The sequence below is a fragment of the Phyllostomus hastatus genome, unplaced genomic scaffold, assembly GCF_019186645.2.
Source record: "Phyllostomus hastatus isolate PE091 unplaced genomic scaffold, TTU_PhHast_1.1 phas_scaffold_78, whole genome shotgun sequence".
NCBI classification, from domain to species: domain Eukaryota; kingdom Metazoa; phylum Chordata; class Mammalia; order Chiroptera; family Phyllostomidae; genus Phyllostomus; species Phyllostomus hastatus.
Window position 1 is genome coordinate 59,019,252 of NW_025334041.1, and position 14,295 is coordinate 59,033,546.

The 14,295-nt window shown below is 36.7% G+C and overlaps 1 protein-coding gene across 5 annotated transcripts in view; it reads right to left on the minus strand.

Moving 5' to 3' along the window:
• Positions 1 to 14,295, minus strand: part of TBC1D8 (TBC1 domain family member 8) — a 119,602-nt gene that overhangs the window by 67,773 nt on the left and 37,534 nt on the right. The gene's annotated exons all lie outside the window — the stretch shown is intronic.

Here is a 14,295-nt window from a genome sequence, read left to right on the forward strand (position 1 = left end):
ACAACATGTCAATGAATATGTCTGTGTATAAATATGTAAGCACATGTATGCATACATATATACATACAGACATACAGTCCCTAGCTCTGTCCACTGAGAGATTCTCCAAGCAAGCACCCTGTTAGCAGTGAACACAACTTGCTTCCAGATTTTGGCTTTTAAATACCATTCCTCATGTCCTGACTGGTGTGGCTTGGTTGTTTGGGCTTCATGCTGGAAACCAAAAGGTTACTGGTTTGATTCCAGTCAGGGCACATGCCTAGGTTCTGGCCCAGGTTACCTGTTGGTAGAGTGCAAGAAGCAATCGATCTATCTTTCTCTCACACATCAATATGTTTCTCCCTCTCTTTCTCCTTCTCTCCTCTCTCTAAAAATAAATAAACAAAATTTAAAAATAAGTAAGTACCATGCCTTATTGGAGGAACCAGTGTTCCTTGGAAAAATGGTCAAGGGCTGGAGCAGGAAAAGTACAAGATGAACTTGGATTATTTTATGGTACCAGAAAGTATAAAGAATAAAGGAGACACGTCCAAAGGACACAGAAGGCAACCTGAAGGGGCTACCACTGGCCAAATCTGAGACAATCTGAGCACCAAGTATGTTCTCATGGAATTAAACTGGAAGTCAATAACAGAAAGATCACTGGAAAATCCCCAAATATATGGAGATTAATCACACTTCCAAATAACACCCAGATCAAAGAAGTCTCAAGAAGAGCTTTTAAATATCTGAACTTAATAAAAATGAAAATACAACTTGGAAAAATACATGTGACTCAACAAAAGCAGTACTTAGAGGGAAATTTTATAGCAATAGATGCATAAAGAAGGAACTAAAAATCAGTAATATAAGTTTCTCCTATAGGAAATTATACAAAAAAAGAGTAATTTATCCTAAAGAAAGCAGAAGGAAAATCATAAAAATTGAAAAGAATCAACAAAATTGAAAACAAAACTATAAAGAAAAATTAATAAAAATATAAAGAAAAATTAATCAAAAGCTGTTTCTTTGAAAAGATCAATTAAATTGACAAACCTCTATTTAGACTAATGTAAAAAATTGGAGAGGAGCTCCAATTGCTAATATCAGAAACTAAGAAAGGGGGTCATCACTACTAATAGTAAAAAGATAATAAAGAAATACTATGAATGGCACAGGCTGACTAGCTCAGTTGGTTAAAGCATTGTGCCCATAACGCCAAGGCTGTGGGTTTGATCCCCAGTCAAGGCACATAAAAGAACCAATAAATACATAAACAAGTAGAGGAACAAATTGATCTTTCTCTCCCTCCAAAATAAATAAATTAGAAAAAAAGAGAAATACTATCAACAACTCTATGCCAACAAAATTAATAACTTACATGAAATGGACCAAATCCTTGAAAGACACAAATTACCAAAACTCATACAAGGGGAAATAAACCTTTTGAATAAGCCTATATCTATTTTTAAAATTGAATCAATTAATTACCTGCTAAAAAATTAAAAAAAAGAAAACACCAGATATAGATGGTTTCAATGGTGAATTCTACTAAATGTTAAGGAACACATGAAAATAATCTCTACAATCTCTTCCAAAAATCAAACAAACAAAAGCAGACAGAACACTTCCTATCTCATTTTATAAGACCAGAATTATTCTAATACCAAAACCAGATAAAGATACTACAATAAAGGAAAACTACAAATATCTCCTATGTAAAAATCCTCAACAGCTCTGGCTGGGTGTGGCTCAGCTGGTTGGAGCATCATCCTGTACATCAAAAGGGTGCAGGTTCAGTTATTGGTCAAGGGCACTTACAAAAGTTGCAGGTTCAACTCCTGCTTGAGACATGTACAGGAGGCAACCAATCAATGTTTCTCTCTTACATCAATGTCTCTCTCTCTCTACCCCCTCCCTTTTACCCAACCCCCTTCCTCCCTCCCTCTCCTCTCTCTAAGGTCGATGAACATGTCATCAGGTGAAAATTCCAAAACAAAAAAAATCCTCAATAAAACATTAGCAAATTGAATCCAATGATGTACAAAGAGAATTATACACGATGAACCAATGGGACTAACTCCAGGTATACAAGGCTGTTTCAATATTTCAAAATCAATCAAGGTATATTACATATAGCACATCAATAAGCTAAAGAAAAAAAATCACATAATCACATCAATTCATGCAGAAAAGGCATTTGATAAAATCCAACACCCATGCATAATTTTAAAAAACTCTACCCAAGCTAGGAATCAAGAACTTCTTTAGCTTCAAAAGGAGTATCTACAAAAACTCTACAGACAAGATCATATTTAATGATGACAAACTGGACACCTTCATGCTAAGATGAGGAACAGGGACAAGTACTCAACATCATATTGAAGTGGTAGCTAATGCAATAAGACAAGAGAAGGAACCCTACTCTGTGTGGCTCAGTTGGTTGGGTACCATCCCACAAAGTGAAAGGTCGCCAGTTTCATGGCTCATGCAGAGATGTTGGGTTCAGTCCCTGGTCAGGGCCCATTTCAGATGCAACCAATTGATATTTCTCTCTACCACTCATTCTCCTTTCCTTCCCTTCCCCTCTCTCTAAAAATAAATTTAAAAATTATAAACAAAAAAAGAGCAGGAAATGAAAGGTACACAGAAGGAAAGAAAGAAATAAAACTGTGTTTCTTCACAGATGCCATGCTTGTCTTCATGGAAAAATCAAAAACACTCTCAACAAAAAATTTATAGAACTAATAAGTAAGTATAAAAAGGATGTAGTATACAAGATTAACCTGACAATTGCTTTCCTACATACCAGCAGTGAGTAATTTGGACTTGGAAAAAAAATTAACACCACTGATAATAGGAAATAATATTTTTAATAGGTGGAAATCCAAAAAAAGATGTGTAGGCTCTAGACACAGAAAACTTTTATCAATTTCTCGATAGAGGGAATGAAAGATCCCTCCTTTCCAGAAGGCATACTACCTGATTCATTCAAGGGATGCAAGCCTGATGAATTGCTTCATAAGACAATTAGATCTTCAAATTTATGCAGTTGAATTTTTTTTAAAGTTGTTACTGTGATGACCAAGCATGAGTAGGTGGAAACTGTGAACACAAGTATACTGCTGGCAGAGGAAACCCACCCACAAAGGAACCACCAACAGATAATGATGGGAGAAGATGAAGGAGGGCGTGGAAGCCACACTAACTTCAACCAAGCACCGACCTCCAAATACAAATAAATGGTGGAGAAACTACCCAGATCAATCAACTGAACAAGAGTTAGAGACAAGACTAAATACCTCATACACACAGAAGAATCAGCTTCAACACAACCTGTCCACACCTGCACAACAGAACACAAGATATGGTTAACCCTCAGTTAACAAGCTTGAGGGAAGGACCCATCAAAAAAAGACCTAACAACAATCAAAACCCAAAAACAAACACAGAGCCAACATAAATGACAGCCCAAGACCAGCAAGCTCAGGAGATCAAAGAGACTGAACCACTGAATCTCACAGGTTTTCTACCATAGAAGTTCACACCACAAACAAAGGAAATCAGAACAGACCAATTCAAGAAGCAAAGGCTAATAAGAAGAGTCTCACAAACAATGGGAAGACAAAGAAACAATCCCCAAATGAAAGGAAAGGAGGAAGCCTCAGAAATAATGATAAATAAAATAGAGGCAACTCAACTATCAGATACTGAGTTCAAAGCAATGGTTATCAGGAAGCTCACTGAGCTCACAGAGAATTACCAAAAACTACAGGGAAACTACAATGAATTCACTGCAAACTACATCAACATGAAAAAGGAAATAGAAATTATCAACAAGGGCCAAGAAGAAATGAAGAATATAATTCTGAACTGAAGAACACAGTAGAAGGAATCAAAAGCAGGCTAGAGAAAGCAGAGGATGAACCAGCAAGGTGGAATACACAGTAGAAAAAAAAACACCCAGAAACAGCAAGAAAAGGAAAAGAAGATGAGAAAGAACAAAGAGGGGTAAGGGAAATGCAGGACAACATGAAAGGTAATAATATACACAGAAGGAGAAGAAGAACAGCAAGGGATAGAAAACCTGTTTGAAAAAGTAATGATGGAAAACTCCTCTAATTTGATAAGAGAAAAAAAAGGTAACACAAATACAGGAAACCAGAGAGTCCCAATCAAGAGAAACCCAGAGAGGCCCACTTCAAGACACATCATAATTGAAATGGCAAAATTCCAAGACAAAGAGAGAATCTTAAAAGCACCAAGGGAGAAACAGGAAGTAACATAAAGGGAGCTCTGATAAAGTCAGCAGCTGACCTCTCAATGGAAATGATCCAAACCAGAGGAGAATGGCAAGAAATATTCCAAGTAATGAAAACCAGACGCCTGAAACCAAGGCTACTTTACCCAGCAAGGCTCCCAATTAAAATGGAGAGCCAAATAAGGAGCTTCCCAGATAAAAGAAGTCTAAAAGAACACACTATCACCAAACCAGCTATGCAAGACATTCTAAAGGGTCTGCTTTAAGAACAGGAAGAAAAACAGTGAGAGAGAAATACAAATATGAAAAAAAATGGCAATGAATAAGTACCTACCAATAATAACCTTAAACGTAAAAGGATAAATGCCCCAATCAAAAGACACAAAATAGATTAATGGATAAGGAAACATGACCCGCACATATGCTACCTACAAGAGACCCACTTCAGAACAAAAGACCTATACAGACTGAAAGTGAAGGGCTAGAAACAAATTTTCTAAGCAAATGGACTGGAAAAAGAAGCCAGGGTAGCAATACTTATATCAGACAAAATAGACTTCAAAAAAACAACAGCCATAAAAAGAGACCCATAAGGTCACTTCATAATACTCAAAGGAAGAATCCATCAAGAAAACATAAACATTGAAAATATATATGCATCCAACAGAGGAGCACCCAAATACATAAAGAAAATCTTGCAGTACTTCAAGAAAGATATTGACAACAACATAATTATAGCAGGGGATTTTAACACCCCGCTGTCAAAAATGGACAGATCTTCCAAACAAAATATCAACAAATATATGGTGGCATTGAACAATGCCCTAGATGAAATGGACTTAATTGTTATATATAGAGAGAGCCTTTCATCCCAAAGAAGCTAAACACACATTCTTTTCAAATGCACATGGAATATTTTCAAAGATAAATCACACGATAGGACACAAAACAAGCCTCAACAAATTCAACAAAACTGAAATCATATCAAGCATTTTTTCTGACTACAAGGGACAGATATTAGGAACCAACCTCAAGGAAAAAAACCCAAAACACAAACTCATGGATTGAAGAGCATTCTATTAAACAATGGGTCAAGAATGAAATTAGGGAAGAAATCAAAAAGTTTCTGGAAACAAATGAAAATGAACTCACAACAACCTAAAACTTATGGGACACAGCCAAGGCAGTCCTCAGAGGGAAGTTCATTGTGATACAGGCCTACCTAAAAAAAAATAGAAACATTTCAAATAAACAACCTAACCCTGTACCTACAAGAACTTAAGGAACAACAACAAAGACAGCCCACAGCAAGTAGAAGGAAGGAAGTAACCAGGATCAGAGCAGAATTAAATGACATTGAGATTAAAAGCACAATTCTAAGGATCAATAAATTCCAGAGCTGATTCTTTGAAAAGATAAACAAAATCAACAAGCCTTTAAGCAGACTCATCAAGAAAAAAAGAGAGAAGATCCAAATAAACACAATCAGAAGGGAAAGAGGTGAGATTAAAACTGATACCACAGAAATACAAAAGACTGTAAGAAGTTACTACAAAGAACTATATGCCAAGAAATTTGAAAACCTAGGTGAAATAGACAAATTTCTAGAAAAATATAATCTTCCAAAACTGAATGAAGAAGAAGCAGAAAGCCTGAACAGACCAATACACCTGAAGAAATTGAAGAAGGAATCAAAAACTCCTGACATACAGAAACCCTAGACCAGATGGTTTCACAGGAGAATTTTATGAAGTATTTAGGAAGAGCTAACCCCTATCCTTCACAGACTATCCAACAAAACCAAGATGATGGAGGACTCCCAAACTCTTTTTATGAAATCAGCATCATCCTAATCCCAATACCAGATAAATACACAAGAAAGAAAGAAAACTTCAGGCCAATATTGCTGATGAACATAGATGCTAAAATCCTCAACAAAATATTGGCAAACCACATCCAGTAATATGTTAAAAAGATCATACACCATGACCAAGTGGGATTCATCCCAGGGATGCAAAGATGGTACAATATTTGCAAATCAATACACGTAATACATTACATAAAGAAAACAAAAATCCTACTTCCAGCCAAGATGGAGGTGTAGATAGACACACTGTGCCTCCTACCACAACCGAAAGAACAACAACAATATAAAAATAAATAAACAAACAAAAACCCAGAACTAACAGAATATTGAACTGTATGGAAGTTCGACAATCAAGGAGTTAAAGAAGACACTCATCCAGATCTGTAGGAGGAGTGGAGACAGATGCACGGGGAGGGCTCTCGGCAAGGCAAAAAGGGTCTGGAAAGTATTCAAAGTCATGAAAGGCAAGGACCTACATCCAAGATGACTCTATCCAGAAAAGCTTTCATTTAGAATGGAAGGGCAGATAAAGTCATTTCTCAGATAAGGTCAAGTTAAAGGAGTTCATCATCACCAAGCTCTTATTATATGAAATGTTAAAGGGACTTATCTAAGAAGATAAAAAATATGTGTAGTAAAATGACAGCAAACTCACAATTATTAACAACCATACCTGAAACAAAAACAAAAGCAAACTAAGCAAACTCCTAGACCACGAACAGAACCACAGAAATGGAGATCACATGGAGAGTTATCAACAGGGGAGTGGGAGGGGGAAAGAGGGGAAAAAGATACAGAGAATAAGTAGCATAGATGGTAGGTAGAAAATAGGCAAGGGAAGGGTAAGAACACCATAGGAAATGTAGAAGCCAAAGAACTTATATGTTTGACCCATGGACATGAACTAAAGGCGAGGAATGTGGGTAGGAAGGGGTGTGCAGAATGGAGGGGAATGAAGGGGGAGAATGGGACAACTGTAGAAGCATAATCAATAAAATATATTAAATCTTATTTTAAAAGACAAAAATCACATGGTCCTATCAATAGATGTGGCAAAAGCATTTGATAAGATACAGCACCCATTTATGATAAAGGCACTCAGAAAATGAGGAATAGAGGAGCATTCCTCAACATAATAAAGGCCATATACAAGAGACCTACGGCCAACATCATACTCAATGGACAAAAACTTACAGAGATTTCCCACTAAGATCAGGAACAAGACAAGGTTGTTCACTTTACCCACTCCTATTTAACATAGTACTAAAAGTCCTACCCATAGCAATCAGACAAGAAAAGAAATAAACGGCATCCAAATTGGAAAAAAGGAAGCAAAACTGTCACTGTTTGCAGATGACATGATAGTGTACACAGAAAATCCTAAAGACTCTGCCAAAAAAACTGCTCTACCTAATAAATAAATTTGGCAAAACAGTGGATACAAGTTCAATATTCAGAAATCAAAGGCACTTTTGTATACCAACAATGAAATATCAGAAATGGAAATCAGGGGAAAAATCCCATTTGATAAATAGCAACAAGAAAAATAAAGTACCTAGGAAGAAACCTAGCCAAGGAGGTAAAAGACCACCTATACTCAAAAAACTACACAACACTGAAGAAAGGAAGTAAGGAAGACACAAACAACTGGAATCATGTACCATGCTCACAGAATGGAAGAATTCATGTCATCAAAATGTTCATACTACCCAAAGTAATTTACAGATTCAATGCAATACCTTTTAAAATACCAATGGCATATTTCACAGATATAGAACAAACATTTCAAAAATGTATACAGAACCATAAATGACCCTGAGCAGCTGCAGCAATTTTGAGAAAGAAGAACAAAGTAGAGGGATCACAATACCTGATATCAAACTGTAGTATTACAAGGCCACTGTAATCAAACAGCCTGGTACTGGCATAAGAACAGACACATGGACCAATGGAACAGAAGAGAGAGCCCAGAAATAAACCCAAGTCTCTATGGTCAATTAATATTTGACAAAGGGGACAGCAGCATAAAATAGAGGAAAAATAGCCTCTTCAACAAATGGTGTTGGAAGATCTGGACAGCTACATGCAAAAACAATGAACCTCGAGCACCAACTTACACCATACACAAAAATAAATTCAAGGTGGATGAAAGACTTAAATATAAGTCATGACACCACAAGTGTCCTAAAGGAAAACACTTCAGGAAAATCTCAGACATTCCACACAGCAACATCCTCACTGATTTGTCCCCTAAAGCAAGGGACATAAAGGAAAGAATAAACAAATGGGATCTCATCAAATTAAAAAGCTTCTGCATGGCTAAAGAAAACAGCATTAAAATGAAAAGAGAACTAGGTATATGGGAAAACATATATGCCAATGATGCCTCGGACAAGGGTTTGATCTCCAAAATATATAAAGAACTCACGCGTCTCCACTCCAGGAAGACAAAACATCCAGTTTAAAAATGGGCAAAGGATTTGAACAGACACTTCTCCATGGTGGACATACAGAGGGCCCAGAGACATATGACAAGATGCTCAGCATCACTAGCCATCAGAGAGATGCAAATTAAAACCACAATGAAATACCACCTCACACTGGTCAGAATGGTCATCATAACCAAATCGACAAACAAATGTTGGAGAGGATGTAGAGAAAAGGGAACCCTAGTGCACTGTTGGTGGGAATGCACACTGGTGCAGCCACTGTGGAAAACAGTATGGAATTTCCTCAAAACTAAAAATGGAACTGCCTTTTGACCCAGCAATTCCACTGCTGGGATGATATCCTAAGAACCCTAAAACACCAATTCATAAGAACCTATACACCCCAATATTCATAGCAGCACAATTTACAATAGCCAAGTGCTTGAAACAACCTAAGTGCCCATTAGTAAATGAGTTGATCAAAAAACTATGGTACATTTATAGAATGGAATACTACACAGCAGAGAGAAAGAAGGAGCTCCTACCCTTTGCCACAGCATGGGTGGAACTGGAGAGCATTTTGCTACGTGAAATAAGCCAGGTGGTGAGGGACAAATACCATATGATCTCACCTTTATCTGAAACATAATCAGAAAAGAAAAAAGCAAGCAAAATATAACAAGAGACACTGATTTTAAGAACAATCTAACAATAGCCAGTGATGAGGGGGGTGGGAACAATGGGGATAAGGGTTTTCAGGAACTACTATAAAGGACCTCTCCAAACCAAGGGGGAGGGTGGAAGCAAGGGAGAGAGGTGGGTTTGGCTAGAATGAGGGGGAGTGTTGGGGGGGAAATGCAGACAATTGTAATTGAACAACAATAATAATTTTTTTAAAAAGTCAAAGATCTAACTAAAGAGATATTCCATATTTATAAATTGGAAGATTTCAATTATGTAAAATGTCAATTCACCCCATCTTGATTAATCTACAGATTGAATGCAATCCCAATAAAAACCCAGTAAGCTATTTTATAGTTATTGACAAATTAATTCTAAGTCAACATCCAAACAAGTCAACATACAAATCATAGCGATGCCAGAAGGAGAAGAGGAAGAGCAAGAAAATGAAAACTTATTTGAAAAAATAATGAAATAAAACTTCCCCAATTTTGGGAAGAAAATAGGCACACAAGTCCAGGAAGCACAGAGTTCCAAACAAGTTGGACCCATAGAAAGCCACACTAAGACATATCACAAGTAAATTGCCAAAAGGTTAAAGATAAAGAGAGAATCTTAAAAACAGCAAGAGTAAAGAAGAGAGTTACTGACAAAGGGGTTCCAATAAGACTATAGCTGATTTTTCGAAAGAAACTTTGCAGGCAAGAAGGGACTGGCAAACAGTTTTCAAAGTGCTAAAAAGCAAGGAGCTACATCCAAGGTTACTCTATCCAACAAAGACATCATTTAGGATTAAAGGGCAGATAAAGTGTGTCCCAGATGAGGTAAAGCTAAAGGAGTTCATCATCATCAAGCCTTTATTATAGGAAATGTTAAAGGGACTTAAGAAAAAGAAAAAGATCAAAACTATGAACTGTAAAATGACCAAAAAAAAGCAAACTAAGCAAACAAAAAGAACAAGAACAGAATCATAGAAATGGAAATCACATGGAGGGTTATCAGTGGGGAGAGGGAAGGGGAGAGTGGGGAAAAAGGTACAGGGATTAAGAAGTATAATTGATTGGTACAAAACAGACAGGGGGATGTCAAGAATAGTATAGGAAATGGAGAAGCCAAAGAGCTTATATACATGACCCATGGACATGAACTATTGGAGTGGGTGGATTGCTGAGGAAAGGGAGAGTACCAGGCTGAGTGGGGCAAAGGGGTAAAAATTTTGGGACAACTGTAATAACCTAATCAATAAAATATACTTAAAAAAAAGAAAAGGAAAAAAATTTTTGGAAAAAAAAAGAGAACTAAAATAGTATAGTATTGACAGGTCAATGGAACAGAATAAAGAGACAGAAACAGACCCATACAAATACAGTCACACCTGTGTTCTTGTCCATCTTGGTTCTCAAACAATTCAGTTCTTAACTAAGTCACTCACAGTGTCTCAGTTTTCTAACAAAACTTCTGGTCTTGATTCTCTACCCGACAACCCTTTCATACTGATACCTATATAATCAGTAATGTGTCCCTGAGGTGACAAACAAAGGAAATTTAGTTTTCAAACAAATTATTTCTCAAAAAAGTTTCTGGAATGAATAAAGTTTGAGAACCAAGGTTTCACTGTACAGTCAACTGATCTTTGACAAACAATCAAAGATAATTCAGTGGAGAAAGACAAGACTTTTCAACAAATGGTTGTATAACAATTGGACGTCAATATGCAAAAAAAAGGAAAAGTAAAGAAAACTAAGACACAGACCATAATGGATCACAGACCTAACTGTATAGCACAAAACCATAAGATTATGGAAGAAAATATATCATGGAAGAAAATATAAGAGATAATCTAGATGGCCCTGGTTTTGGTGATGAATTTCTAAAAACAATACCAAAACATGACTCATGAAAAAATATTGGTAAGTTGTATTTTATTGAAATGAAAACCTTTTGCTCTGCAAAGACACTTGAGAGAATCAAAACACAAGCCACTGACTGGGAAAAACTGTTTGCAAACACATATCTTGGCCCTCGCTGGTGTGGCTCAGTTGGCTGGAGCATTTCTCTCTCGCATTGATTCTTCTCTCTCTCTCCCCCGCACCGCCCTCCCCTCTCTATAAAAATTTTTTTAAAATGTCCTTTGGTTAGGATTAAACAATAAAACACATATCTGATTTTTAAAAAATGGTACCCAAAATGTACAAAGAATCCTTAAAAATCAATAAGAAAAACAATCCCATTAAAATAGGCAAAAGATATGAACAGACACCTGGAAAGAAGATACACAGATAACAAATAAGTACATGAAAACCTGCTCAACATCATTTTTCACTAGGAAATTGAAAACTGAAACAACAAGATACTATTGTATACTCATTAGAATGGAAAAAAAAACATACCTGACAATGCCAGTTGCTAGGGAGAATGTGAGCAACAGGAGCTCATTCATTGCTGATGGGAATGCAAAATGGTATGGCCACATTGTTCGGCAGTTTGTTAAGTTTCTTGCTAAGCTAAACATAGTCTTTTCAAACCATCTGGGTATTCACCCAACACATATGAAAACTTCTGTCCACATAAAAACCTACACACAAATGTTTACAGAAGCTTTATTTGTAATTGCCTCAAACTGGAAGCAAGTAAGATGTCCTTTAATAGATGAATGGAGTAGGTTTCAGTGATAAAAAGAAGTAATCTCTCAAGCCATAAAAAGACACGGAGGAACCTTAAGTGCAATTGCTAAGTAAAAGAAGCCCTCCTGAAAAAGGCTACATTCTGTATGATGCCAATTAATCTGAAGAAGGGAAAGGTAAAATTATAGCAAGGATAGAAAAATTGGTGGCTGCTGGGAGAAAGGGGTAATTAGTAAAACATGGGTAAATTTTGGGTGGTGAAACTCCTCTGTATGATACTGTATTTGTGGATATACAATATAACACTATGTATTTGTCAAAATCCACAGAAGTTTTTAGCACAAAGGATGAATCTTAATGTTTGCAAATTTTTCAAAAATCATTTAACAGGTTGAAGGATACCCAACTGAATGTAGAATGTTACCAAAAAAAATCTAAGTGTATGAAACAGAGAAGTGAAGGTGTTAGAGGGGAAAAAAGTGTTGACCTAAGTAATTTTGGAAAGGAGTGGAGTCTATAGGAAGAAAGGCCAAAGAAGTATGTACATGAGTACTGTACTCCACCAGGTATGGCTTAACAACTCTTATTCTGCTACACATGTATACAGAAGTGAACAACTAAGAGAAAGGATGGCAGAGGGTGAGAGCCAGGTTCATAGCTGGAATGAAAATTTACAAATAAGCCAGAGAAAGAAGCAAAAATGATTTATACATTAATGAATTAGAATCAAAGATAAGGGTATGAACTCATGTTTAGTTTACTATAGACACAAATGGATACATGTGTAAATACTTATAGATATTTGTATATACAAGAGTTAGCATACATGCATGTATTTCCTTACTCTGTCAGCTGAGAGAGCCTAGAAGCAATGAGTACAGCCAGCACCCAGATCTCGGTTTCTACCTTTCTCCAATAAAAGGACCCAGGGCTTTTTGGAAAAATGGCTGATTCTAGAACTGGATCAGAAAATATACAAGATGAGCCTGGAGCAGCAGAAAGTAAGGAGAGCTCTAACAAACCAATAAATACCATAGTATGGAAGAGGGGGGTGGGGGTTAGTTAACTTTACAGTGAAGAAAACGGACAAACCAGATGATCAAGATCAATATCAACAGTCAAAAAATCACATTAATAGGATGTACTCTTTTATGATGCTGTAAGAATAGCATTTTACCTCTGTTCTTCCTCTCAAAAACAATAATCCCAGTCTAATCGTGAGAGAAACATCAGACCAACTAATGTGCCTGCCCTGTGTGTTCTGCTCTACCCATTTCCCACTTTTCCCATTTCTACTTTTGAAATCTAAGATCCTCTATTCCCCACCTCTTCTCCTTTTCCAAAATGACATTAATATTCAATTTTGCCTCACTGTCTTTGGGAGTTTCGTGTCTATGTGAATTCCCCATGGGCACATAATAAAATTTAATTTTCTCATGTTAATCTGTTAATTTGATTATTAGCCAGCAAGAACTTAGAAGGTGGGAGGGAAAGGTATGATTTTTTTTTACCCCCCACATAATGAATGCTATTCTGAAAATTGCCCTGTATTGCCATCCACTTGGCCATCTGCTTTTCTGCTCTTCTGTGGTGATGACCATACAGAGCAATCAGACTTAAATTTCTATAAGGAGGATTCAAGGTTATCAAATGAAAGACAAGTGACACAGTGAGAGAAGAAAACAAAGACTCAACACAAGAGTTTGGACTTAAGATCTGAGAGTCTTCAAATGAAACACCATCAGCCAGGGGCATCTGGGATAGACAGGGATGGACACCTGCTCTACCTTCATTGCCAAGCCCAGCACAACCTAGGTCACCCACCCCATTTCCTGGACACTGACATTCCATCCCATGAAATGGGACCTGATTATTCTCAGACTGCCTGCTCTGCATTTCAATGGTTTCTCAACCCCACCCAGTGCTAATCTGCTCTTCCTATTCTTCTCAGCTCTTTCCAGATAACCCACTGTGGCCTTTGTTTCTTTCTTTTTTTTTTCCCCACACAAAGAACTGTACATAATTAATGTATACAACTTGATGAGTTTGAAAGTAAGTATACACCATGAAACCATCACCACAATGTATGCCATAAACACGTCCATTGCCATTATTATTTCTAACATATATATCACATATTTTTAACATATATGTATGTTGTAATAAGAACATTAACATCAGATCTATCCTCTCAGCAAATGTTTCAGTATACAATACAATGCTGTTATCTACAGGCACTGGGCTGTATTGTAGATCTCCAGGAAGGATTTATCTTCTACAACTGAAACTTTGTGCCCTTTGATTAATAATGCTTCTATGAGTTTGACTATTTTAAGTTCATTATATAAGTGGTGTTGCATAGTACTTGTCCTTCTGTGACTGGCTTATTTCACTTAACATAGCATCATTAAGGTTCATCCATGTTTTCACAAATGGCAGGATCTCCTTCTTTTT